Genomic DNA, 27,302 nt, shown 5'->3' on the forward strand with positions numbered 1-27,302 from the left:
TAATACTGTTTTGGTAAACCAAAATTAATGAATAATTTTTTTTAAATGAACGATTATTTACAAAAATAATTCAATATCACACTTATTTATCGAAATAAATTATTATCAAAATTATTATGAAAAAAATTAATTTACTTATCAATCACACATGATTTAATTTAGTGTATCAATAATTAATTAACATCCATTACTAGTTTACTATATAAATTTGGTAACTTTTAATTTGACATTCCTATCAATCACACAATTGGCACAATTGGTAATCATATCAAAATTATCATTTTAGTTATAAATACTCATATCTTGGTGAAATAAAATCCAATTTGATTAATTCAACTATAAATACCTAGCTACGCATACACAAGACTATTTCATTTTCGTTGTTTATTTCTAAAATAGTCAATTGTTAAACTTTTTCTTTTTCCGTTTCTTCATTAAGCTTCCTTGGAGGATAAATACGAGAACACAAATTCACTCATCTTTATATTCTTTTTCTAAGCTAATTTTTTGTCCTTTTTAATTTTCTTTCAATGTATTCTTATATAGTTTGTTATTTTTATGAAGGGTAAACACAAGTTAGAAACACAAATTTATATTTTCTGCTGTGGTGGATTAACGGTGCTTGTGTTGGGCATGGTTTATTTCTCATGCTTAGAACATGAAATAGCCAAGTCAACATGTAAATTATCAGCACATTGCGAATGCACCATCACTATCCCTCATTTTGTCTAAGTTTTTAGCGGGGACCAAATAATACAATCTTCCTTCAGAGTAGTAAAATTTTAAAATAAAACCATTTGTGATATTCTCGATCTAGGCCAAAAATAGTGATAAAGATAGTGACTATTTCTCATTATAACAGCTTTGGAAAATAATTTAATAGAAATGTTAAAGGGTGAGAAAGACTTGTTCTTATAGGTATATGAAAGTCCTGCATGCACTGCATGTGTTGTTCAAGAGGAGCATTAGTTTGCCTTCTCATGGATCCAATTCTTCAAGAAAAATGGCTCTGGGTTCCACCTATGGGGACATCAATCTAAAGAGAAACCCCACAAAGAAGTGTAATAATAATAATAGTGACAAGAAGAATCACCCACTTCTAAGCTTCTTTGGCTCTTCGTAGGAAAAAGAAAACAACAGCAAGGCCTGAATTTGCAAGGTATCATGAGTATCTCAAGGAAGGAGACATGTGGGATTTGAATTCCAATAAACCTGTGATGTATTACAAATGATCATAGCTAGCTTGCTTCGGGTTTGAATGCAAACTTTGTTGGTATATTACGTTAAGAATTTATATAGTACTACTATTTGATTCTTAATTATGTCAAATTACTCTGACAAGATGTAGAATATGGTTACTTTTGCTATTAATTAATCATGCATTTGCAAACATCAAAAAGTTCATCAGCCTGTTTTCGATAGGTTCTAGTAATATAAAGAAGTTAATTAAGCAGACTCTTTTTTTTCAATGAAATATTGGTAGTTGATAATGATTTTGTTCTTAATAACATATTCTTTTTTATTCTATTTTGGATAAATCAAACTTCATAAATATTTTGGATAAATTACAACATAACTAATGTGGTAAGGTGCAACACGTTATAATTAGTTATTGATTTATATTAGCATATAGTAAAGTAATCCATGTTTTTGAGATATATATGTTTGAGTGACTATCTGCTTATAATATATAAAAATTCAAATTTTCAATATCATATTACATCATCAAGATTAGTTATTTAGAAGAAGAAGATGATTTTAACTTTTCAATATCACACAATACAATTAATGATTTGAGGGAAGGAAAACATTCTATATCTTATATCATCGTTGATATAATTTAATAAAATTAATAATTTCTTACATTAATAATATTTATTTACAATATATAAAAGATGAGTTTTTCAATATCACCTTGACATGTAAGCAAGATTAGTAGTGATTTGGAAGAAGAGAATTATTTTTCTCACGTCTTTAAAATCAGCGATTTAAAGGAAAAAAACCATTCTACATTTTATGCCATTATATTAATTCAAAAGAGCACTGATTAATATTCATTAATATAATTTAATAAAATCAATAACTTCTCATATTGATAATAATTTAAATTATTTATAATATTTAATTTTACATATAGAATTAATATTAAAAATTTATTAAATAAAATAAATTTAAAATTTTAATTAATTTAATATTATTATCTATGCACAAATTTATTTAATTAGTTACTTTAAAATATATTTATGGAAAAATAATGAATTTAATTCATGATTTGAAAGTTATAAAATAATATAATATGAAAATAAAAATATATATATATAATTAAAAATAAAATTATTGATAGTAATATGTAATGTTAATTATTAATTTAATTTAGAACTAATTAGGTAAATATAAATTAATGAAGAAGACTAATAGCTGATATAAATATAAGAATTTTTACATTATTTTAAATTTTATTTTATAAACTAATTTTTTAAAAAACTATAAATTGAATCATATTAAACAAGATTAATAGGAAATCATTATATATATATATATATATATATATATATATATATATATATGACTTTTAAGATTGAATATACACTTTTCAATTAAGTTCATTCATAATCATTTAAATATATTAACCCTAATTATATAAATTTGATACTATTTTAAATAATAAATTTCATATTAATGGTAAATTAAATAATATTTGACTATGCTTAATTTTATTTTATTTTAAAAAGGTACATTAACGTATATATTTAACAAAATAACTAAAAATATTTATAATATTATATACTGTAAAACAATATATATTAAAATTGTGTAATATATTTATTATTATTATTATATATTAAAATTCTATAATATATTATTTGTTTCTTACTTTTTTTACTTGGTTCTTTGTATAAATTTAATATTATTTAAGGCTTTTAATAATTAAAATATTTTTAAAATAACTAATATTTATAGTGATTGATTATAATTAAAATTATATTACCGTTTTCATCATTCATTACCAAATTGATGATTTTATTTTCTATATAGATTATGCTTCAAAGGGTTATAAATATCCACCCAATCTCTTTCTAGTGTGTCTTCTTCTTCTTCTTAGTGTTAATTATATTTATATTTTGATTTTAGATCTAATTCTTTGAATAATTTTTGTGAAATTGAATAAACATTTAAATCAATATCATGTTTTCATAAAAAATTTCTTATGTAAATCATTTATCCAATACATTTTGAGGAATGGAAAATGAAAATTGGAGACCATATATTTCATACGTCTATCATCTTACTTTTTGCCTTTTATCATTATTTTTTCCTTTGCAAATATCATTTCCGTTATTTTTTTTCTTCATTCTATTGTTATGTTATTATATATTTTGATATAATATTATTTATTTTATTTTTCATTTTTTATGTATAAAAGGATACTTTGAACATGTCATCGATCATTGTCAAAAATAAAAATTTAAATCTTTTAGATTAATAAGATATAATGTGAATTTATATTCATCATTAATAAAAAAATATTTGTTTAAATTTTTATTTTTAGTGTTTTTTATATTTGTATTTTAATTTTATGTCTAATTGTTTCTTTAAGTAATTTTTGTGAAATTGAATAAACATTTGAATCAATATCATGTTTTTATTGAAAAATTCTTACATGAATCATCTTTCTTATTCTCTTTCATTATTTTTTATTTTTTCTTTGCAAGAATCATTTTTGTTTTTTCTTCTTCTTCATTTTAGTGTTATGTTATCATAAGTTTTAAGTATTATTATTGTTCAGGTTTTTTATATATGTTTCATTTTTTTTTTCTTTTATAACTATTGTATTAAAAATTTTACTTTTTATATTATATTTGTTCAATAAAATATGAAGATATTTTATTATTGTGATAATTTTTATTTTTTGTATCAATCATATTTTGAATAATTTTATTACAAATCTTTATTTTTTCTACTCAAATCAATTTTCGAATGATAATTTTTAGCTATCAATTGACTAATTTATGTTCTATAAAATACATGATATCGATGTAAATAATTTACTAATTATCATTAACGCAATCAATTTAATAATTATATTTTTAATTTTAAAATATATTCTAAAACTTATCGTAAATAATTTAAATAATTAAATTGATAATACAAATTGCATAATAATAATAATAATAGTAATAATAATAATAATTATTATTATTATTTATAAATGTCAATCATAAGATGCTATAAGTTAATATATCCTTATACATCTAGACCATAAAAGATAATAAAAATTAATTAAATATCATTAATTTGAAATAGTTAGTATGTAACAATACAATTATTATTACAAAGAAACAATAGAATGTAATAGTTAATAGCATATTAAAAATTAATAATAAATACAGATAATTGATGACATTTTTAATAAGTTAATAAATATGAAAATAATAATATTTAAATTTTCAAACGTGTAATTATTTTCATAAATAAATTTTGAAAATTAGTAAGCAAAAAAAAAAACTAAAATTAAGAATAAATAAATAATTATTATTATTACTATTATTAAAGCAAAAGCCAAAAGATAACCATGCTGAACCTAATTTCCCCCCTCAAATTACCGCCTCTGGTCCTATTTACACTACAACTTATTCTTATAAATAAGATCAGATGTAAAATAAGACGACGAATACATTTTTTTCATAGCTAAAAGATGAATATATATTTTTAACTTTGCAAAGAAAATTCTTTTAGATACTATCATTAAAATGGAATAATTTTGTTGTCCTCTTTGATTTAAATCATTTTTATATGCATTCATATGGAAAAAATAAAAAAGTGGAAAATAAAATATAATTATGTAAGATGCTTAATTGACACTGATTCACATGACCGAACTCTATTGTTAATCATATGAAATGACCAACCCAAGTATGTTTGATCAGACGTTATATAAGGGGCAAGCAATTTTACAAAGGGTACTATTATTGACTCCTATAAAATTTCTCTTAACCCCTATTAGTGAAGTGCAATTACTAAAATACACTTTAAACATTTTACCAACCCTTCCCCATCCCACCACTCTCTCCTTCTTCCGTCTTTCCCTTCATTTATTTTATCATTTTCTCTCCTTTTTTTTCATTCATTTCTTTCTTTTCTTTTTTCTTTTCCTCTCTCCCCTCTCTTCACTCTTTGCATTCACGCTAGTAAAGGTTTTTTTTTAAATTTTTGTAAACATACTGAAATCATAATTTTATTATATTTTTTTAATAACGGAAGTTTCATTTCTTTTTTTATGTTTTTGTATACCATAACGAAATCATGATTCCGATATATTTAGAGATAAAAAAAAAATTACACAACAAAATTATTTAATTAGGTATTTTTCATGAAAAGTTATTTGTAAAAAAATTATATTTTACTTGAATTAATTTTTATACAAATTATATTAAGACAATATACATTATAAAATGTAATAGTATTATAGTAATCAAATTAATTTTTACATAAACTATCTTTTATATAAATTTAAATTAATGGTAACATAAATTATTCTTTTTAACTGTAATCAAATTAATATCATGAATTAATTTGATTATTATTACTAAAATTAATTCTGATTATCTTTATAAATAATAACTTAATTTTAATTAAAAAAATATTGAATGCTATTAAAAAGATAAATTATATTATAATTAATTTGATTACTCAAAAAAAAATAACTTTCATTTATAACTAATAAAAAATTGTAAACAAAAAAAGAAACAACATAAATGCAATTATGTTGTGCTCTTTATTGAGATACACAACAAATTTGTATTTGTATTTTAAACCAAAAAAAGTTACACCAGTTGTCTCAACAAAGATCCCACTAGAATCATAATTTTATTGTATAATTTTTTCATACAAGGAGGTGAAAAAAATATACAAAATTCTATTGTATACTATACAACTGAATTTCAATTCCGCTGAACACCAGTTTTTACACTTCTTAATACTGAGGAAACATAATTCTACTGTGTATTATAGATGATAGATTTGAAATTTTTGAACCGTGGTAGAGACCAGTAGTAACTTGGTTGGGGCCATTAGCAACCCCTTTTACAAAACAATCCCTCGGTAATTTATGGTCCATCGTACAACACAAACGCTAGAAAGTAGCACCACGCTCCAGCCTCGGTTGACGCCTCTGGGTAGCAACTAATATTTAGAAATGAAAGAATGATCAAAAGTGCAATCAATAAATTTTCGTCTTACTAGACTAAGCTGAAATCCAGAAGCATTCAGCCAATTCCATGCAGATTCATGGTGTTTTATATCCTTAAAATATATTATGATTTAAGATTCAGAACAGGAATTCCAAAAAGTTTGTTGGTCATATAAATGCAAGCCCCTATATGCTTTTTTGTATGTATTTACTTTTTAATTTTTGCTATAAGTAGGATGAATATTTCTTACATATAAATATTCAGGGAATAATAATATTACAGAACGTGGAAAATGATAAAAATAACGAGGTATCTGCAGAATCTCATATTGCTAGGTAAGGGAACTGCTCTCTTGCAAAGGGGAATGTTAAAAAACAGAACAGTGTGTGCTATCGCTCTTCTGAGTTGAATTTGTTCCAAGCTTCCTGGATATTGAAGGGGGGAAAAAAGCAAAACAAAGAAAGCCAAAATAAGAGGTCGTTCATAATAAAGTCTATGGACTAAGATGCTCCATGCAACTTGAACGTTTTATCATCAGAATGAGGGGTTATTGGATAGATCATCTTGCCAAGTAAGAAACAAAGAACAAAATAGTTTACATTTATTGACATTCAAGCTTGGGGTAGGAGGTTTGGTAAAAGGTGCCAGATACCAACCTCACCAAGCACATGAGCATTTATCGGCATGTTTGAGTATTTGCATGTTCACTTGATAGATAACAGCATTATGGTTTGCTCTGGCAAATATCCCCCTATGCAGACGGTTCAAATAAATAAATTAACTGAAAGATGCCATGCAAGACATACCTTTAGTAGATCAAAGACTTTCTCACATATGTATTTGTGTTGAATACTTGCTCCACGTTGCTGTAACTTGTCAGGATGGACACAAAGGGTGGCCTTCCTGTAAGCTTTCTTTACAGCAGCAGAAGTAATGACGTCTGTGAGTGGGATTGGCTGCCAGCCACTATCAGGCCCAAGAATCTGACAAGATGAAAAAATTAGATAAGGAACAACATGGAGAGTCTAGTTAATCAAGATAAGGAAATGTTCCAAATAGTGGGGGAGAAAGAGATGGTAAAAAGGAAGTTAAGAACATCAGAAATCAGGATTAAGCCACCAATTTAGTGTCATCTGTTTGAGACTTGTTTAGTGGACCTTCAAATGTCACCCCTTACAGTGTTGAGTGAAAAGAAGTTGGGGGTAAGAGAAGAAAGGAGGGGCATGAGTTATTTGACTTATTTCAGAATACAAAAACCTACATATTGCAAGGTTGAAAGTAATGCACGCAAATTTCCTTCTTTTCCACTTGACCACCTCCTGACTTCAGTATCCAGGGTTTCTGCTAATCTCTGCAGAGTATCACACTGGAGTAAGCAACAAAATGTGTAAACAACAATTGAGAAGCTAAAATGAATAACTGTTTGGATATAAGCTCACATTTCTCTCAGCTTGCTCCTTCTGGGCTACAAGGTCACGCATGTTCTTTTCTTCCAAAGCTTTTGCCTTACATTCCCAAAAAACTCATGGTCAATCTCATTTATTCTGTAAGTACAATTTATGTATGATTAACATAACAAGGTTGAAGAACTTACTGCACGCTCAGCTGTTCGGCGATACCTCTCCAGTCTAGCTCTACACCTCTGAGCTGATTCACCTTCTCGTTCTGATCTTTCAGTAAAAGAGGAAGCTTCAAGTAAAGGACAATACTGGTTAGGATTATATCAAGTGGAAGCAGTAAAATGTTGATTGAATTTTTATACAAAAGTACTGCAGGGGTTTCACATATCACATACCACCATAAACTGAGGAATATGGATATCTGGAATGCGTGAAAGAGCTAGAGTTCTGACAATGTGGATCCAGCATATCCTGCCATGTAATTGTTATAAACTCAGTAGGCAATTATGCAATTTATCACTTGCAGATTTAAGTGGATCTGTGGATACTTACTGAGGATGAAGAGCCCTGTCTCCCACCATATCTGAAAGAAACACTAAATTTGTCAGAGACAGATCTTACTAATCGATCTCTGGACTCAAATGCAGCTCTATCAACCTTAACTTTGTCCATTGCACGCTCTCGAGCCTCTGTAGTTGCTCTTTCTACAGCAGTTTGCTCTGCTTTCAATCTGGCTTCTGCAGCTGCCTTATCAGCATATGTTTTGTCCCTGGCCTCAGCGCATGCCTTTTCAAGTCTTTCTCTGGCCTCGGCCAGCGCTCTTTGTCGAGCTTCTGCAGTTGCTCTCTCAAATGCAGCCCTTTCTGCTCTCTCACGAGCATCAGCATATGTTCTATCACGAGCCTCCAAAGTTGCTTTATCAACCGCCATCCTATCTTTTTCTCTTTCCCTTTCCCTCTCAGCCTCTAGCATTGCACTGTCAACAGCCATTCTGTCTTTCTGTCTTTCCCTTTCTCTCTCCATCTCCTCTTCTATCTTTCTGAGACGATCTTTCTCCAACTCTCTATCTCTTCTTATCCTCTCAACATCTTTCTCTACTGAGGCAGAAGTTTCATTAAGATTTTTCTCTTTGCTTCTGGTGGAATGTGATACATGAGCCCTTTGAGAAGGTTTCTGGATATTCCCCACTTCTTGCACTGCAGCAGGTTCATCAGCTACAGTGTTCCTTCTGTAATCACCTTGGCTTGATGGCATTTGGTCCCTGCTTTCTTCGGGGTTTAGTGCAACATTCACATGCTGTTTAGTATTTTCTCTCTCACCAATTTTCCTCTCTCCACTTTGAACATCAAATTCCATTTGAGGGGCAGTCTTAGTTTTCTCAGTGCATGTCTGTTCACAACTAAAACTATGCTCATCACCATTGAAATTTGTTGCAGTGCAAGCCACCTTTCCTGAATGCTCTGCTTCTCCTTGGGACATTTCAGAAGCTCCTTTTCCCCTGTTATCCCTTGGATTTTCCACACACACCTTTTCCAATTTCTTTTCACCAACTTTGCAGTCAGTTTCTGTCTTTCCAATTTCTTGGTCAGCAATAGGGCCTTGACATACCTCCGGTTTTCGAATATTTTCTTCATGAATGGAGTCATCCATCTCTGTTTTCCATGTCTCATTGGTTTCTTTTGCAAAATTCATGTTTATCCCTTCTCCGTTACCTTCCATTTGTTCCAAAGCTTTGTCCAATCCCTTATGTTTTCCATTCTTGTTAGCATCTTTGAGCATCCTCTGACATTGCTTGGAGAGACCATCCTCACATGATATATACACAACTGCGTCCCTGTCAAATGCTTGGCCGGATGGGCTCTCAATTTCTTTCATCCTTTGAGCCTCATTTCCACAATTTTTTAGTAGATCTGGAGCTTGTTTCAGAACTTTCTGAACCCCCATGTCATCACCCACATCTTTTAGTCTGTTTCCTTTTCTATACCCACCACAAATCTCACTAAGTTTCTCTTTACCCTTGATCTCTTTCACATGCTTCATTTTCCCCCAGCTCAAAAGTCACTTTAGTTCTTTTCTCATTCATTTCCAGTTCAAAATCTTGTTTAAGTCCCTTTCCATTATCTACCTGCTCAAGAGCATTCTTTAAGCCTTCATTTTCTTCCAATTTAAAAGAACCTTTGAGGCTTTTCTCAACTTCATTTTTACACGCTTCTTTCAATTCCTTCTTGTTCTGAATCTGTTTAGCTTCAAGGACAATCTCATTTTCGCTTTTGCAAGTCAAATTGTCCTTGTAGCTATCCAGATTAAAGGTCTCGTCTGATCTTTCAAATATTTCTGGCTTCAAAGAACCTTTCACCCCTTGCTCATTCTCTGCAGCTCCAAGAGCAAAAGCTTCTATGTGAAATTTTCCATTCTCTTCCATTTTCTGAGACTGCTTGAGCCTTTTCATACTCAGTTGTTTCTGTTCATCCTCTTTTAGTTTTTTCTCATGTTCCATATGCTTCGTGCTCCACTGAACTTCACTTAGCTTTTGCCTATCAATCTCTTTTGATTCCTCGCTCTCTACTCGTTTATGCTCCTTGCATTGTTTCTCAGACACATCTTTTAAGCTTCCTGATTGGTCAGCCTTAGGTACTTTCTTTTCAGTTTTTCCATGCAAGTGGACCATTCTTGCTTTCTCACTCTTTTCAAGCTCAAAGATTTCGGCCATTTCCTCATTCTTCACATGCTCTCTCTGCCTGCATTCCTCGTTAGATGATTTAGATTTCCTAATGTTTTTTCCCTGTTCACAAGCCCCATTTCCTGCTTTCGATTTCTTCTTGCTTTCCTCCAGCTGATAACCTTCTACAACTTCTTTAACATTTCTGTATTCTTCTTTAATGTTAAATGTTTCTCGCTCTTTCTTGCCACACTCATGTGTTCTGGTATCTTGTACCAAACTCTTAGTATTACTATGGTTTATGGGCTGAATTACTGTTCCAGATTCTACTGTTCCCACCAGTTCAAAAAATTCAGTTGCTTCTTTCCACATCCCAACTCCGGTACTTCTATCTGATTCTTGAGATGCTCTGGATTCCTTGATGTGCATTTCCTCAAACATGTTTTGAAGTCTTTCCCCTTCTAACAATTCCACAGTTTCTGGGGTAGCCTTCCTAGTTTTCTGCCTTTCATCTGTAGCAGAAACTTTCTTTTTGCCAATTCTCTGATCACAAGTTGTCTGCATTCCCTCATCATTCAAACTATTAAATATACTTATATTCATACTCATCTTTGCTTCACTATTTTTTACATCATAACTTGAATTTACATTGCTTTCTAAAAACCCCTTCTTTCTCTCCTTCACTTCTTCAGCACTCCTATGTTTTGCTTCAGGTCTATGCATGACTTCTTTGATAGCAGCAGTAGATGAATTTGTATCAACCTCCACATCAAGGAATGGTGGCGAAGTGTCACCTAGAGTCTCTTCAGAATCAACCCACTCATTGTTTGAACAAAATCCACTGGTGTGCCCCAGTTTTGCATCCAGTGCAGGTGGTGGGCGAGAAGGCGGTGGCACTTGAGAGGGTAGAGTTCTGAGGCTGATGTCAGACACAGTTACGAATGTCTCACTGGAATGAGAACCATTTCTGTTGCATCCATCGTGCAGATCTAGATCACTACCAAGAACCTGTTCACCAGAATCAAAATTACCCGGATATGAGTCCGTTTGTCTCAGATGGTTTCTCTTTGCCTGGCTTGCATTAAATTCCATATCAAGGTCAACATCATCAACAACCTGTAAGGAAGGATCAGTCTTATGAAAGTGCATGATTTCGTCGAATACATGAGTGAATTCAGGATCAGCGCGCAGCTGACTTATATGAGTTTTCCCCTTTGACATATCTTCATTGCTTGAACCATCAACCTTATGATACGAAACGTTGAACTCTGTACTTCCATCAAAAGGCCGCAAATGATCTCCATTTGGCATCCCTTCGTTAATTCCAAAATGGTCAAAGTCTCCAGAAAATGAATCAGTTTCCACTGGTGACCTACAGATTATGAAAGAACACAATTACATCACTGCAATATAAAATTTCAATCTCAGTGAATTTAAATATATATAGAAACCAAAGCTCAAAAAATAGGTATAAAGAAACCAAAATCAAGCAGTGAAGAACTTCTACAAATACGCACAAAAATATTGAAAAGCAGACAAAAAGCATTTGGCATATACAGAAAAGTATATATATATATATATATATATATACACACACACACACACACACGTATGAAATCCAAAGAATTCACCGTTTAATCGACGAAACCATAATTACCATTTACCATCCCTGTTTTAGTCAGGGGAGGGGGGGGTAAGATTAAAACTTCAAAAAAAAAAAAAAAAACTCGGCGTCTTCAATTTGTTTCTGTAAAAGAAAACGAATTTTCTCAGAGAAATAAATCATCGCATATTCGAATTGAACGGCGAAATAACCAGAACCAGAACCATAGTTCGCGTTACTTCTCATAAAATCCTCGCTTCAACGGCGAAACTAAAATCATACACTAACACTAAACTGCAAAAACTCAAACAAAAACAAAATGTGATACACTAAACGGATCATGCATTAATCAAATATTCAGAACCAAATGGTAAAACAAAAAAGCAAACATTAAGACCACGATCGCATTCATTCGTACCAGGCTTCTTCTTCTTCTTCATCGTCTTCTTCGGAAACGCTGCCGCGAAACAAGTCCTCGTAGGAGAGCCAAAAGTTGAGGCCGTCGAAGCCGCGGAAGATTTCGGAGTAGTCGCAGGCGGCGTTTCGGAAGTCGAAGAAAACCTCGCCGGCAGCGTCGAGCGCCGGAAGATCCAACACCGGAATGGCGGAGGCGCGTGGCGCGTGGAAGCTCGCGAAAATTTCCCCGTAGTCCTCGAAGCGCGGGGAGAGGGAGTGGTGGTGGCCGCCGCCGGAGAACTTCGCCGCACCGCCGTAGACGTGGTCGTATAGAGTTTCCGCTGGGAAACCGCCGGCGCCGGTGGTGATTTTCTTGTGTGGTGGTTGCCGAGAATGCGCCACGCTTTCCATGAGAAACGTTAGGGTTGTTGTGTTGTTCTTACGCTTTCGCTTTCTATTTATCTCTCTCTCTATTCGCTCGCTTCTTCTTTTTGGTTTCTCTCTCTTGCGCGCTCTGGTTCTGTGTGAGTGCAGACACTGTTCGGCGTCAGAGGAGGAGGACGAGAAAAAAACGAGTGATGAAATTGAAAACGAATGGGAAAAGGTGGTGGCCGTAAATGACCAAACAGACCTTTCTATTTCTGGTTGTAAATTTGGTCTCCATTATTTCAACGAGCATTATGTGGAAATTAGAAATGATAATACTCCACTTTTTTTTTTAACCATATTCTGGTGTTTTTATTATATTACTTTTAAAGAGTAACTATTAATTTTAATAATGATGATTACTCATTCGAGAATCTAATTGATTATTTTTAGTAAAAAAAATTTAATAATATTTTCTTATAAGATTCGAGTTGAGATGTTATTTTAAAAAATCAAGTCTAATAATACTCTACATTTTATTGATTTTTTAATCATATAATATAAATTATTCATCTTAATGAATAAGATATGTTGATTTCTCTTTTCTTATAAGATTTGAATTTGATATTTTATTTCAATTTTTCCCTTAATACTATTATGAATTGAAACTTAATATAAATTAGACTTCTTATTTAATAAATTTAGTCATAATTCTATAATTTATAATATATTTTAATCTAGAATGTGTTACATAATATATTATATTGTCAATACTTCTCTTACTACTAAATAATGCATGTACTATACAGTTTATAATTTATATTATTGTTCAAATGGTTCAAGATTAAAATTTGATATAGTTAAACTTTATTTTGATTATTCATTAGCTTTACCTCTAATATTATATTGGAAATGTCGATAACTTGATATGGCTGCAAATTGTTTACGTAGACATACAATAGTGTGGTATTAGTAGTTTCATTAAATATTGGACTAAAATGTTTTGATTAAAATAGTAAGAGACTTTCTAAAAGAAAATAAATAAAAAGTAAATTTGAGAGGAAATAAACGTGCCAAATCAAATGAAAAAAAAAAAAAGAGTAGGGGACCGAGTCCGAGACTAAAATTACAATCATTAATTTAAAATAAAAAGTGATGTGATGTTGCATCGATTTTTATTTTTTTTTTCGTTTTCTTTGGTCCCAAAATTTTAAAGAATAAAGTAATTGATTGGAATAATTAAAATACGGAAATGAAAGTGGTTGCCGTTAACAACGCGGGAAAGGTGAAGAGTTGTTAAGGTTAACGTTAGCAAGATGGAGACATACTTGCTACTTTAACGCGTAAAAGATCTTCTAACATTGCAGAGAAATATATTGTTTTTTGAATTAATTTAAAAGACAAAAAAAAGTGATTTTATTTATATTTTTTATTTTCGATTACTTTAGACCTTATTTCGGTCCCTTTTGTTTAAAGCTATGTGTAAATTATAATGTATTATCAGTATATAATAAAAATGATTTTAATAAAACTCTTTGCACACCTGACACCTGGATATATCAACTATATAAGAAAGTGTTTTGATTGAAGTTTGAATATAACATTTTATCGTATACGTTAATTATTTAAACTTTTAAAAATTATGAAAAAGTATTAAATTAATTTTTAAAAGTTTTATTTCATTAAAACTATTTTATCACCATGGAATTCTTCAACATATTTTTAAGGATAAATGATCAATTTTACTCATTCTTTACACTCGCTATCAATTTAGTTTATGTACTATAAAAATATTAATTTAGTCCATAATTTTATAATTATAGTGACAATTTAATCCTTTCATTAAGTGTCTTTTATTTTCTTTTAACGACATGACACATGAAAAACAAATTCGCAAATCTATGTGGTGAAAGTGAAAGACATATGCTATGGACAAAGTATGTATTGTCCAAATTGTCACTTGAAATATGTGCATTTTATTTTTACCTTAGCTTTTATTAAGTTATAAAAAAAGTTTATCATTCATTAACCCTCTTCTTTTTTTTTTTTTACCTTCTGTAAGAGAGAGACTGAACTTTGGGTGCTAAATTTGCTTTGGTCCTCACGCATAGCCGGTGGTTGTGATGACATTGTGATGAACGATGGCATTTGATTTGTGATTGTTGTTTTTGTTCGATTTCTCGCTATGCATTAGAGGCTCACCTAATAAATGTTTGGATTATCTATGACCTATGTAAGGCTTGTAGATGAAGATGTATTTAACTATATGTATTGAACAAAATTTGCAATTTAATGGAACATGTATATTTTTATATTCATAGTATTGTTATGGATTATTTTGTTATTAAGTATTTGATGCAATGCATGTATATGATTATAAAAAATAAATTATAAGAATATTAAATAAAATTAATTTAACTGCTCAATAATTATTTTAATGATGATAGATATAAATATATAGATTTTTTTAGGTCAAATTTATAGATATTTAAAAAAATTAAAGTTTTAAATTATCAAACAAATTTCTAATTAAGAAAAATTTGCGCAATGAGGATTTAAAAATTAACATTATTTCATATTTAATTTCTTTAAAGAAGTTTAAATATTGATTAATTGAATTACAGAAGTAAAAATCTCTTTTTTTATTTAATTAACTAATTAAGAAAGAAGTCAATATTAATTTTATTTGATTTGTTTTTGAAAGAGTATAAAAATTTATAACACATATTAAAAAATTAAAAAAACACTTGACTTTATGAGAAGATTATGATATATAAATAATATGAATTTCTTAAGAAAAACTCAAACAAACAACCCTAAAAACAAATCAAAAAGCCAATTGCTATTATCGCAAAAAAATGATTTTGGAACATTGAAAATCGACCCAAATATGCACTTTACAAGTTAAAATTGTGTATGGTTGATTTTATAAAGTTCATAAAATCGAATAAATGAAATAATGTTTGTTTGTAAATCCTCATTACGCAAAAATGGTTAATTATCAAAAACCTATTTTCAATTTTCAACTGTGCTGTTTGTTGGATTATTTTGGTGGGAATCTAGGGGACCTTTTGTTTTTGCTACGAAACAAAAGCAAGAGACCGTGCCAGTTTATTTTGAAGCATAGAGACAAAGGTGACGCACTGATACAACGTAGGAGTGAGATTTGTTGCGTCTAAACTATACTGAGTTGAAAGTTCGTCAGTACAATATTGCTACATTGGACGATTTTTATTTATTTTTTAATTGGCACGAACTGGATTTCCTAAAATTTTCTGAATGAATAATAAACTATTTTTTTAATTTAAATTAAAAATCATATGGGCATTTATTTTTCAGATAATTTTTTTAGTCCTGATAATATTATTCTTTAAAATAAAACATGAAAACATTATTCTCAAGCATATTTTAAAAAATAGGTTTGGTTCACTATTAAAAATAATTAAAAATATTTTCTGTGTGTCTATAAATAATTAAAAGATATGTTTGTTTAACATTCTTTTCCTAGAAATATAAATAATTATTATTAAAATGTCCCTGTAGAACACTTGATGTATAAGAAAACTGTCCTGTAACACACTTGACAAATGTAATTGATTAGACTAAAATGATATTCTAATAAATTTAGAGTCTGACAATCACCTTGTTACTCCAAATACAAATTTAGAGAGATTGAAATTCTGATTAGGAAATATTTTCCTCAAATACTTGTCAATTAACATAAGTATGCAAAATAAAATTAAGTATAACATGCATAAACCATAAAATATTCTACTAATCATAAGATCAACATTGAATAATAAGAGTAAATATACATTATTATTTAAACTGTTGAAATTGTCTATTAAAAGATGAGTATAAGTAACATATTGACGGTAAATGAAATTGGTGCGAGAACAAAATTTATGGGAATGAGAAAAATTATAATACATACATGAATGAAACATTAAAAGGATAATGAGATAGTAAATAGTAAAGAGGATAAGTGTTTATTTTAATCACCTAGAAGAATTCTTGTCAGGTGAAAATAAATATTTCTTATATATCCTTTCTTTTGAGATTAAATATTAATTAAAGGTGAAATTATGACATGCAAAAATATGAAATTAATCATTTTATTACTTTATATAAATGCGGGATAAGTTTTTTCTCTATATTTTGGTAATTAAAAAATTTATCCAGAAACAAATCCCATGTAGGTATATTTTGAAGTAAACACATTCAGGACTAACTTTGCAAAAACACTTTCATCTTTAATATTTTTCCTAATAAAATAATAAAAAAATCTATACACCTACAATATAAAATAACTTTATATATATATATATTATCAACCAATTATACAAACTATTATACATAATAAATTTATTAATTTTTGTAATAATTATTTTATAAGTCATATTAATAATGATTTATTATTGATTTACACTGCAAAAAATTAACTCTAACAATTCAAAACTAGTATTAAAAACAATTTATATCCCTTGTCGTTGGTAAATTTTCGTGAATAGTGCTTTTTCACAAGAAAATTTCCTGTGATTCCTCAAAATATCCGATGAATGAAGATGGCTCCATTCAGGCAGCATTTAAAAAATAAAAAAGTGGTGACGATCGAGTGGGTCGTTGTTTGAGGTTGCTATACGATGAAAGAGAAATTTTTTTCTCTAATTTAATTTTTTTCTCTTACCTTCTCAATCACTAATTATCACTGTGTTCTATGCACCATGTGGGTTTATTTAATTTATCTACTAGTAAGCAATATGGCACTACATGGTTCAAAATTCAAATGTTGACAATACGAAATAATTTATACATCAGTGAGCTTTTAGGTGTATTGTAAGTTTAATTTCATTAGATACCCACAAAGTAAAGCCTAGGGAGACATTAGGGTTGTGATGTTTCCAGCATAAAAAAATGAATTGAGATTCCAGTTTGCTTTCTTGTGAGATATACATTCCAAAAAGATCACTCTTTCAAAGAACTTTCATTAATACGAAACTCTTGACGTTTGGTTAATTTTAGAAAAACCAACTTTTCTGTTAAACTCAAACGGCAGTTAACCAAAATGTGACGCAGAGTCTTATGTTTTACATGTACAACACCAAAATTAATTAATTCCGAAAATGTGATGCATAATATATAAAGGCACAGATAATATGCACAAAAGTGTAATCCAGAAATGCATCACATAATAGTTATAAAAAAAAAATGCTATATATAGCCACTAATACGTAGGATATATATGGGACCAACAAATGGAGTCCCAAATTGCACCCAAATGCAGAACATGTTCAGCACCAATATACACTAAATGCAAATTAATATGCACCAATACATTAATATACAGCGCTAATACACCAAAGTGTAGTCCCACGATGAACCAAAACCATAAATTAGTCATATGCAAAATTATAAACTGGACCTATGCCTTTACACACACAGACACATGACACACCCGACCCTCAACCTCCATTCCAGCGGTATTATGTCTACAACTACCTCTATGGTAAAGTTGAAAGTATCGAAATATATGTTAATGAATAATAAAAAAAATTCTAAATAAGTAGAGTTTATTTAGTACTAGTGGTTTTTTGGCTTGGTTTTGGCACCTCTTACTGCTGAAACTGGGTGTTATTAATAATATTTACATCTTTTGCCTTTCAAGAAAAAGTAAAGTTTATTAAATAAATTATACATCATAGATTTCTTTAATAAAAGTTCACACAGTGATATACATATTCTCCTATAAATAAATACATACATACAAGTAACACATCAAAATGAAAATTTAGTTCTGTTGAGGTAATTTTTAATTTTGAAATATTCAAAGATCAATTGAGTTTTCATTTTTAATTTTTAATTTCAACTTTGATTTTGAAAATTGTTGCAAAATCCAATTTGAAATGTAATTTCAAAATCAACTCCACAATTGCCCTCTCCATTTCCCCCCCCCCCCCCCCGCCCCCCCTTTCCTACACCCTCTCCTAGGTTTGCCTCGACGTTGCTTGCAACCCATCATCGAGATGGACCAACATCACCTTGTCTTTATAGACCTCATGTGCCAAGTTATATATATGCGCCTTCCACAACATCCACGTGTTATCAAAAACCAAAATGTTGCCACATGACTTTTGCATCTTGCTTGACACGCTCTACAAGGACAACCATGTCAGACTTTATTAGAGATATAGATTAGTTTAGTTAATTACTAACATCAATTATATAAGACAATATATTCATGTAATGAGAGACTTTTGCTCATTTGAACATTATCCCAATATTAACCAGTTTTACCTTTCTCCATCTTTCTCTCTCATTTTTCTATTTTTCTCTCTTTCATTTGCACTCATTCATTCATGACAAACATGAGATTTATCATGGTATCAAAGCAAGAACTTTCTACAGCTTTGTCATGTTTATTCACAGTGCCATTGGCAGCTTGTTTCTTTTTTTTCATGTATTCACTCTCGTAGTCATCATCATCATACTCTTCATCTTCGTTGTCTTCATCCTCCTCAACTCCATCCTCCATGATAGGTCCTTTATTAGCCAAAACAACACACTTGGTGCCAACCCGAGTCTGTTTCAAAACTTTTCATCTTCTCATGTTTCTGTTTTTTGTGTTCCAATTACATTTTTCCAAAAAAAATCCAAAACACAAAACATAACATTTTCCCTTTCCTTTGATTTCTGGCCTATCTGAGTCGCGATTCGTGAAACCACCACCACCAATCAATTCCTCTCCGCATCCACAACAAAACCCCTAAACATTTATCACTGTCGCCGCACCGGAGAGTTCCAGTCATCATGCTCCACTGCAACAGCGATGATTTCCATCCACCGTGCTCCATCACGTCAATGATTTTCAACCTCTATTTTACGTCTGCAAATGAAGTTCAGGTGTCTATGTTCCGAATGCAGCCAGAGTCGTTACCATTTTGCTTCTCTTTTGAATTTGAAGGCCTAAATTGCACACACACACAATAATATTCAACATGATGTTTCACCGCAGACAGTAATCCGCTTACTGAAAGAACTTGCTCACAACAAAATGAAGTTTGCGTAAGATTCTCTCCATGTCTAGCACTGCCCAGTTTTTGCCTACAAGGTGTTTGATTAAATGTTTTTGAAGATTTTGAAGGTATTGACTATTGTTTGAAGTTTTATACTATTTCAGGAAGGTGCACACCAACTATTTGGTGATTAATCTTTTCAGTGTTTCATTGATATTTGGTCTGTTTTGGTTTATTGTTTTCAGTCTTTTTGACTTGTTTTAATGATTTTAGTTTCTACCATGTGTGGTGGTTAAACATTGTTCATTTGTTTGCTTCTGTCCATGGTGGTTAAGTGTTGTTTTAGCTTTTACCATGGGTGGTTAAACCTTGATTATTGTTGGTTTCCAAAGTATTTTTGAAAAGTCCTCATAGAAGACAAAGAGATGTGGAAATAGTACTTCAAGATCTGTTACGTGTCCAAGGTATCTTGTTCTTCTTGGCATCTATTATTTTAGCACAAATATTTTTAGTTCTTAAGAAGAAACAATTTGAGAAGGTTCAATTGTCCAAAATGAATTTCTAGTCCTGCATATTTATTAACATATTAAACTCATAAAAATAACTAAACTTTTTTGTTGATAATTTTTGTGATTCTTCTATTTTGTTAATGTAAGCTTCTTCTGTCCATGGTGATTAAACATTGTTTAAGCTTTTGCTATGGATGGTTAATCATTGAATTGTTGTTTTGCTTTTGCCCTTGATGGTTAAGCCTTGTTGCTTCTGCCAAGTGGTTAAACTTTGAGGTATAGTTTCTACTTGGTGGTTAAACTTTGATAGTTTCATGGATTGATGATTTGAGCTTCTCTCAAATGGCCTTATTGTAAATTTTCCTTGATGGTTAAGTTTTGATGCTTGCTTTGAACTCTTAAAAGAAGATTGAGAAAGTCGATGTTGATCGAAGATTTGTAGAAGCTACAGTTTTTGGCCAATGTATTTTCGGCATATTTAGCTATATTTCAATTATTTAGACTTTATTCTCATTTCATTTGATGTTGATGTTATCTTCTCCAAGCCGGAAGTGTTTTCAACACCTTCCAACTTACGAGGGGTATTAGAGATATAGATTAGTTTAATTAGTTATTAGCATCAATTATATAAGACACAATGTGTTCATATAATGAGAAATTTTTGCTCATTTGACAAGTTTACCTTTCTCCATCTTTCTCTCTTCAATTTGTACTCATTCATTCATGGCAAACATGAGATTTATCAGAGACTCATTATTAGGGTTTTCAAAACCAAACACAAAGTAGTCATTGCAAGAGGGCGATGATGGGATTTGTGCAGCAACAGAACTTAGATCAGTGGTGGTAGTGGTGAGAGTGAGGGTGGATACGTGAGGGAGAGAGAGAGAGACGAAGAGAAAATGATGATAGTGATCGATGAGGGGAAGAAAAAAGAGAAAATTATACACATGACCAATAAGAGACAACTGGTGATGAGAGAGAGGGAGCAACATGACATAAAAGTATTAGAGGGTTAAAGTAAAACCATCAACAAAACCCACAAATCTATTTTTATTGTTTTTAAAAAGAGAAATTATTTTAAAAAGAAGAAAATACTAACTTAATCTATTTTTGTTGAACATAATTTCATTTTGAAACAACATTTTAAAACAGAAAATCAGAAACTAACCACCACTCCGAACGACCTTCGGACCTTAGTTTTCTACTCTACCTGTTTTGGTATCACAGATTCACATTGAGTAATTATTGTATTGAATTACTATCACTTTCCACTAAAGAATCATAGTCACATCAGCATACAACAAAAGAATTACTATCACTATCCAATATTCGAGTAGTCATCTTGTTTTCAGCAAGCTTTTGGCGATAGAATATATGAATGCTACTTCGGCAAAAGTGGTTGCTGAGATGACACTAAGATCATATTGAATAAAGTTTTAATTCATATTCTTATTAAAACAGTTGTGATCCATAGAATAGAGCTAGTACATACACATATCATGATAAACCCACATTTTCTACCAATCATCATCCGAAATGGCACTTTAAAATAAAATTTTAGAGAAAAAAAATGTTTGGCCTAAATAATCTTCCCGAAGTCACGTCCAACCAATATAAAACAGGAAAATATGCTTGAGAAGAAGTATCCTAAAAAGGCTATAAATGTGTATTCAATGAATACTTGAGTAATAAGTTTAAATAATTATATAATGTTCTATGTACATCTAATATGCACACGCGCTATGCGCCATGATCGTAGAACCAAGATTATGTTTATTACTTCATATAAAAAAGAAAATGATTATGATTATTCCCATAGTACTCTAGAATTCAACAACACAATTAGTGGTACAGATATATCATCTTGAAAAATATGACACACCACAAACATTATGTTTCGTATACTCAATTAATCACGTAAGCACAAAATAGGGACACCAAATTGAAAACGATTTTTGAATATGGCATTATGGTTATAATCTTATAACTTTGGGTGAGTTCTAACTTAATTTCAAAAATTAATTCATAAAATAAGGATTATTTTCTATTTATACAGAGAGTATCATATAAAAATGATCTTATATAAGAATGAGAATAACTAATATATTAGATTAAAACATTAAATTATTTTAAATTTAAATTAAAATTTCATTTAATCATAAATTTTTTGTAAAATTTGTTAAACAAAAGATCAATATATTTAATGTTCTGTTTGAAAATAATTCTTCTTTTTAGACATATTTTATTTTTCTTTTTTTATAGTTTTATTGTGAAGATAATTACAATTTTTCTTTTTAGACAATATTTAAATATTATTCATTTTTCTTTTTGAGTACATGGGTTTAATTATGTCTTTGTGTAAAAAACAAACCTTGATATGACATGTGGAATTGATATTTTCTATATAAATATATTTTTCTATCTATATGTTCTTGAATCGTTTTAAAAAAAACACATAATTATAAATATTTATATGAATTTGATATATTATATTTATCTATTTGTTTGAATGAATTTTAATTTATTTAATTATTTCTCCTATTAGGTAAGTCTACTTTTATGCATGTTACCCTCTATTTATATACATTATTTTAACATATGATTAGTCAATCTCTAACATATAAGAAAATAATTAATTTAATCACTAATTAAAATTAAGAGGGGAGGACGAAAATGAAAGCAATTTTGGGAAGGAACCTTTTATATTTCAGTTGGATATATAACTAGATAAGATAAGGAACATTAAATGAGAGAGTTGAAATGGTAGAGGCTGCATGCAGCTGGCAATATATCGATGGAAGGTGGTAGATGGTGGTTTGGCAAAATTTGTAACAAAATAGATTGTTATAGGATTGACATGCTTCATATCCATATTGGGGTATATCAATATCACCTTGAGAAGGTTCTGATGTTGATAGGATATTCCAGCATTAAATTTGAACCCTAACTGTCTCGAATAGATGTCAAGAGCTGTATCCATTGCTGAGTGGATGAGAATTAGGGACCCCACTAGCTGAAATGGTTGCTTTCAGATAATGCTGATTTGAACTAGGGACTTGCATAATGAGGTAATAGAGATATATTACAGAGATAATTTCACTTGCTAAAAGTATATATAATATAAATCCATGGCATTAATCAGTTCTAGCTGTTCACACATCTATAATTGCCTATCTGAATTTTATATTTGGTAGTATGCTTATCCAAATTTCAATTTTGGTTACAAAGCATCCATCATGATTTGAGTGAATGAATTCAAAAGGAAAGGAACGCGTTGCTTTCTTTGGTTGCAATATACTAATATTTAACGAAAGATTTTAGTATGGCATGTTTTCTTGCTCCGGGGATTTTAATAAGCAGACATGAAACATCATGCCATTTTCCCTGCTGCCTTCTGCCTAACATTAAACTTAATGCCGGTTGCTAAAGAATTCTTTAACATATAAGTAGGTATAATACCGTTAATTGTGTTATAGTATATGTTTTTCAATGTAGATCGTGATTATGTTATTTAGACTAATTTTACATTTTTTTTCAATATTTTCTTACCCTATATTAATTAATAGACAATCTTTCCAAGATATGGCAAGCGCTAAACGCAATTAATGGTTTTTGCATAGACGTGAGTCTTGAGATTGGGCATATAATCATATGTTTAAACATTAAGAAACTAGAACCTGACGGATTTGCTTAACCATTGAAAGATAAAACAACTAAACTTTAAATTTTAAGTTCACTAACAAAGATATTGTCATTAATTAGTTTTATAAAGCATGAAAGACCACATATATTAACAAAATATATATTAGTAGAGATACCTAGCTAATTTATAACTTTCGCCTTTAAAAAAAATTATTTGTTTTAGGAATCAGAGTCAGCATTGAATGCACTGGATAAACAGCATGCGCTTACACATGGGAACGATCTATTAACAAGAAATTTTGTGTAAATTATTGTCGTGGGTAAAAGCTTTTTAGTACAACAATTAATATGAGTATAATTAGTGTCTGATAAAATGGACTGAAAAATATCTATAGCAGAGAGACAAAAGAAAAATTAAGGAATTAGAGACTTCTTCTACTTGAACTAATTTATTTGATAGACAATCAATTAAAATACCATATGATTATTAACATTGCATCTCTCATTATTAACTAAAGTTCATAAATGTTCAAGTTTAATAATATTATTTAAGGACTTTTGTAATTTTTTATGTGTCCATATAAAATTGTTTTAGGTGAATTAAGAATGTCATTGATTACAATTACTAAACTATTTTATAAAATAAAAAAATAAAAAAATACTTTCTCTGAATTCATATATATATATATATATATATATATATATATATAAAAGCAAAAATAACTAATGTTACATTAATTAAAAAAATTAATTAATATTATTTAATTTTTCTTATCTCAAGTAAAAAAAATAAGATTATTTCTAAATATTTTTCATTGAAACTTACTATTATAAATATAAAGGATTCACTTAAAATAGAATTAAAATTAACTAAATGATATTTTAGGAATAATAACATTAAATATAACAAAAATAATTAAATTTTTTATATTTAAGTTTAATATATAAGATAATTTTTTCTATGAATTTGGATTATTATATTTGAAGTTTAAAAGAGACAACATGCATGGACCACAGGTACACTAAAAAGAATGAACCTAGTCTTCGGAATCTGAAATTCTGAATACCATAACCCGTCAAATAACCTTAGGCTTCTTTAAATCTTATCGTCACTTTGGTGTTTGCCTCCCAATAACCCGTCAAGGCATCAACAATCAACCACCATATAATAAGGCACCCACTTTCAAAATTTCATAGGCATTAGGCAATATTTTATATAAGTTTTATATGAAAAATCGTACATGTTTTTATTTTATATATCAAATTTATTTTAATTTCTAATAACTATGAAATACTATTTTTTCTTCTTCTTAAATATTATATAAGGTACTTTCTGCACTACTCATTCTTAGTTCTTGTGCTTTAATAATTAAAACGAATTCTTTAATAATTTCATGTTCCTAAGATTCAAAGAGTTCTTCTTTTTAGTAACTCAACAGATTCAAAGCTGTTAAGCTTGTGTAAGAAAAGAAAAGAGAACTAAAGAAAAGTAAGATTCAAATCTAATCAAACAGTTTCTTGCTATTTCATTGGTGACCAATCACATTCCAGTGAGCTTTCCGTCCTTGTGGTTGTTCCGTCATTTTGTGATTTGTGTAAAATAAAATATTTCTCGGCCAAAAACTAAAAATCAATTCCCAAATTTCTAAAATTTATTTAAAAGATTAATATCTTTTAACATATTTTTTTATAAGTACAGATTATGAGAAATATTCAAGTCACACATCGTCTAAAAATAAAATCAAATTAAAATATATAAATAAGAAATAACCCTTATCCTTGAATTAATTTTTGGAATTGGATTAAATCTTTCACGTTATTCATTCTAAGAGGTTATCATAACATATTCAATTCAATGTTAATCCAAATGGGTCACACTTCATTCATTATTCAGGCACCAAGAAAATCCAATAAATGATAGATATACGAAAATATATCAGAAAATACTTAAATCACATATATCTAAAAATAAAATTAAATTATAATATATAAATAAGGAGCGATTATTCCATCAATTAAGTCAAATGATTATTATTTTTTTACAGTAGTATTAGTGTTTAAGAAGATTTGAATTCAAGAAATCAAGAAGATAACATGGTCCACTTAACCAAAACCAAAGAAAAAGGGAGGAGGGGGGGGGTCCTTGTGTCGTCTACTTTTATATTGACTCACGTATACCAAAGCTCGTATTCAGAGACTCATCATGCTCAATTTCTTTTTGTTTAATAATGCGACTATTAATCATATTACCACACCACTCCTATCCACGTAAGAAAACGTAATACATACACAAAAATCTTAGTCATAATTAATCTTATAGATATATAGAAAATCTTCTAATAATCAATTATTCCACCCTAGGCCTTTTTTGTTTTTAAATTGCCGGCCACATTTTATTTTATTTTAAAAAAAAATTATACATATCAAGTTATTGATCAAAGTATGGGGACTTTCAGGCTTTTAACTAGTGTTGATGTCAATTACCTTACTATATATATTTAAATAAGGTTATGCATAGAGTGATTTATAATTGATTTATGAAAATCAACATTTATCATATTTGCATATTCAAGATTATTATCGGTAAGAAATGACACAAATAATACAAGTTTGGTTGGTACTTAATTGCAGATCCTTGCCTCCGTAGGTTGATGCTTATAAACTATGTGAACTAGGAGTACAGGTTCTGTTTCACAACTTTCAAATAATGTAATACGTGCAAAACATTTTTGTTCCTTCTTGTTTTAGGTAAAGCATAAACATCTAGAACTTTGTTGGGGAACACGTTATTAAAGACATTATTAACGGATACATACGATGATGACTTGACTAGGTCCTCTGTTTTGCGCAATGTTATAACATGAAGCAATAAAATGATTGAATATTGGGTCCATTTAAAATTAAAATATAGAATAAATAGTTAAATTTGTTTTTAAAAGTATAATGAATTAATAAATTAATTTCTGAGAAATGAAAATACAAATTTAATTTATGAATGTACACAAATTATAACAAATTAGTCAAACTGATAAATTTGTAAGAATATATTATCATTAAATTATAATATTAAAAGACCAATTTAACAATAAATAATATTTTTTATAACTAATTTCATATTAAATTATAAAATTTAGAATTTAATTTATATTAATTTTTTTACGAGACTAATTTATTATATTTTTTATATATTTAAAAACTAAATTTAAATTTTATTTTTAAGACTAATTTATAAATCTCTCGTGCTTTTGAGAATAAATTTGATTATTTTCTTTCAATGGTGTGAATAATGAAACTCCTTGGTCAGCCATGGTGGTCTGAGAGTGGCATAACACTTTCTTTGAGTCTCCGAAGTCCGAACAAACAACACATTTTTTTAAAGAGAAAAGTGCCATAATATAGAAGTGATTATAAATTAGTTAATTTAGTTATATTTCCTCAAATTAACATCTAATCCATTGTCGTCCAGCGGTTAGGATATCTGGCTTTCACCCAGGAGACCCGGGTTCGATTCCCGGCAATGGAA

General features: G+C 29.5%; 1 non-coding gene and 1 pseudogene across 2 annotated transcripts; one reads left to right on the forward strand and one right to left on the reverse strand.

Moving 5' to 3' along the window:
- Window positions 1-5,837: 5,837 nt before the first annotated feature.
- LOC100776448 (auxilin-like protein 1) lies at window positions 5,838-12,935 on the reverse strand (annotated as a pseudogene). Its single transcript, XR_001385519.3, has 8 exons — window positions 12,272-12,935; window positions 8,144-11,622; window positions 7,987-8,062; window positions 7,786-7,880; window positions 7,631-7,696; window positions 7,453-7,542; window positions 6,998-7,174; window positions 5,838-6,616 (listed from the first exon to the last, which is right to left on the reverse strand). The product of XR_001385519.3 is annotated as an auxilin-like protein 1 (transcript).
- Window positions 12,936-27,230: 14,295 nt separating this feature from the next.
- TRNAE-UUC (transfer RNA glutamic acid (anticodon UUC)) lies at window positions 27,231-27,302 on the forward strand. The gene has a single exon. It is a non-coding gene; the product is annotated as a tRNA-Glu (tRNA).

The sequence above is a fragment of the Glycine max genome, chromosome 16 (assembly GCF_000004515.6).
Source record: "Glycine max cultivar Williams 82 chromosome 16, Glycine_max_v4.0, whole genome shotgun sequence".
Classification (NCBI taxonomy): Eukaryota; Viridiplantae; Streptophyta; class Magnoliopsida; order Fabales; family Fabaceae; genus Glycine; species Glycine max.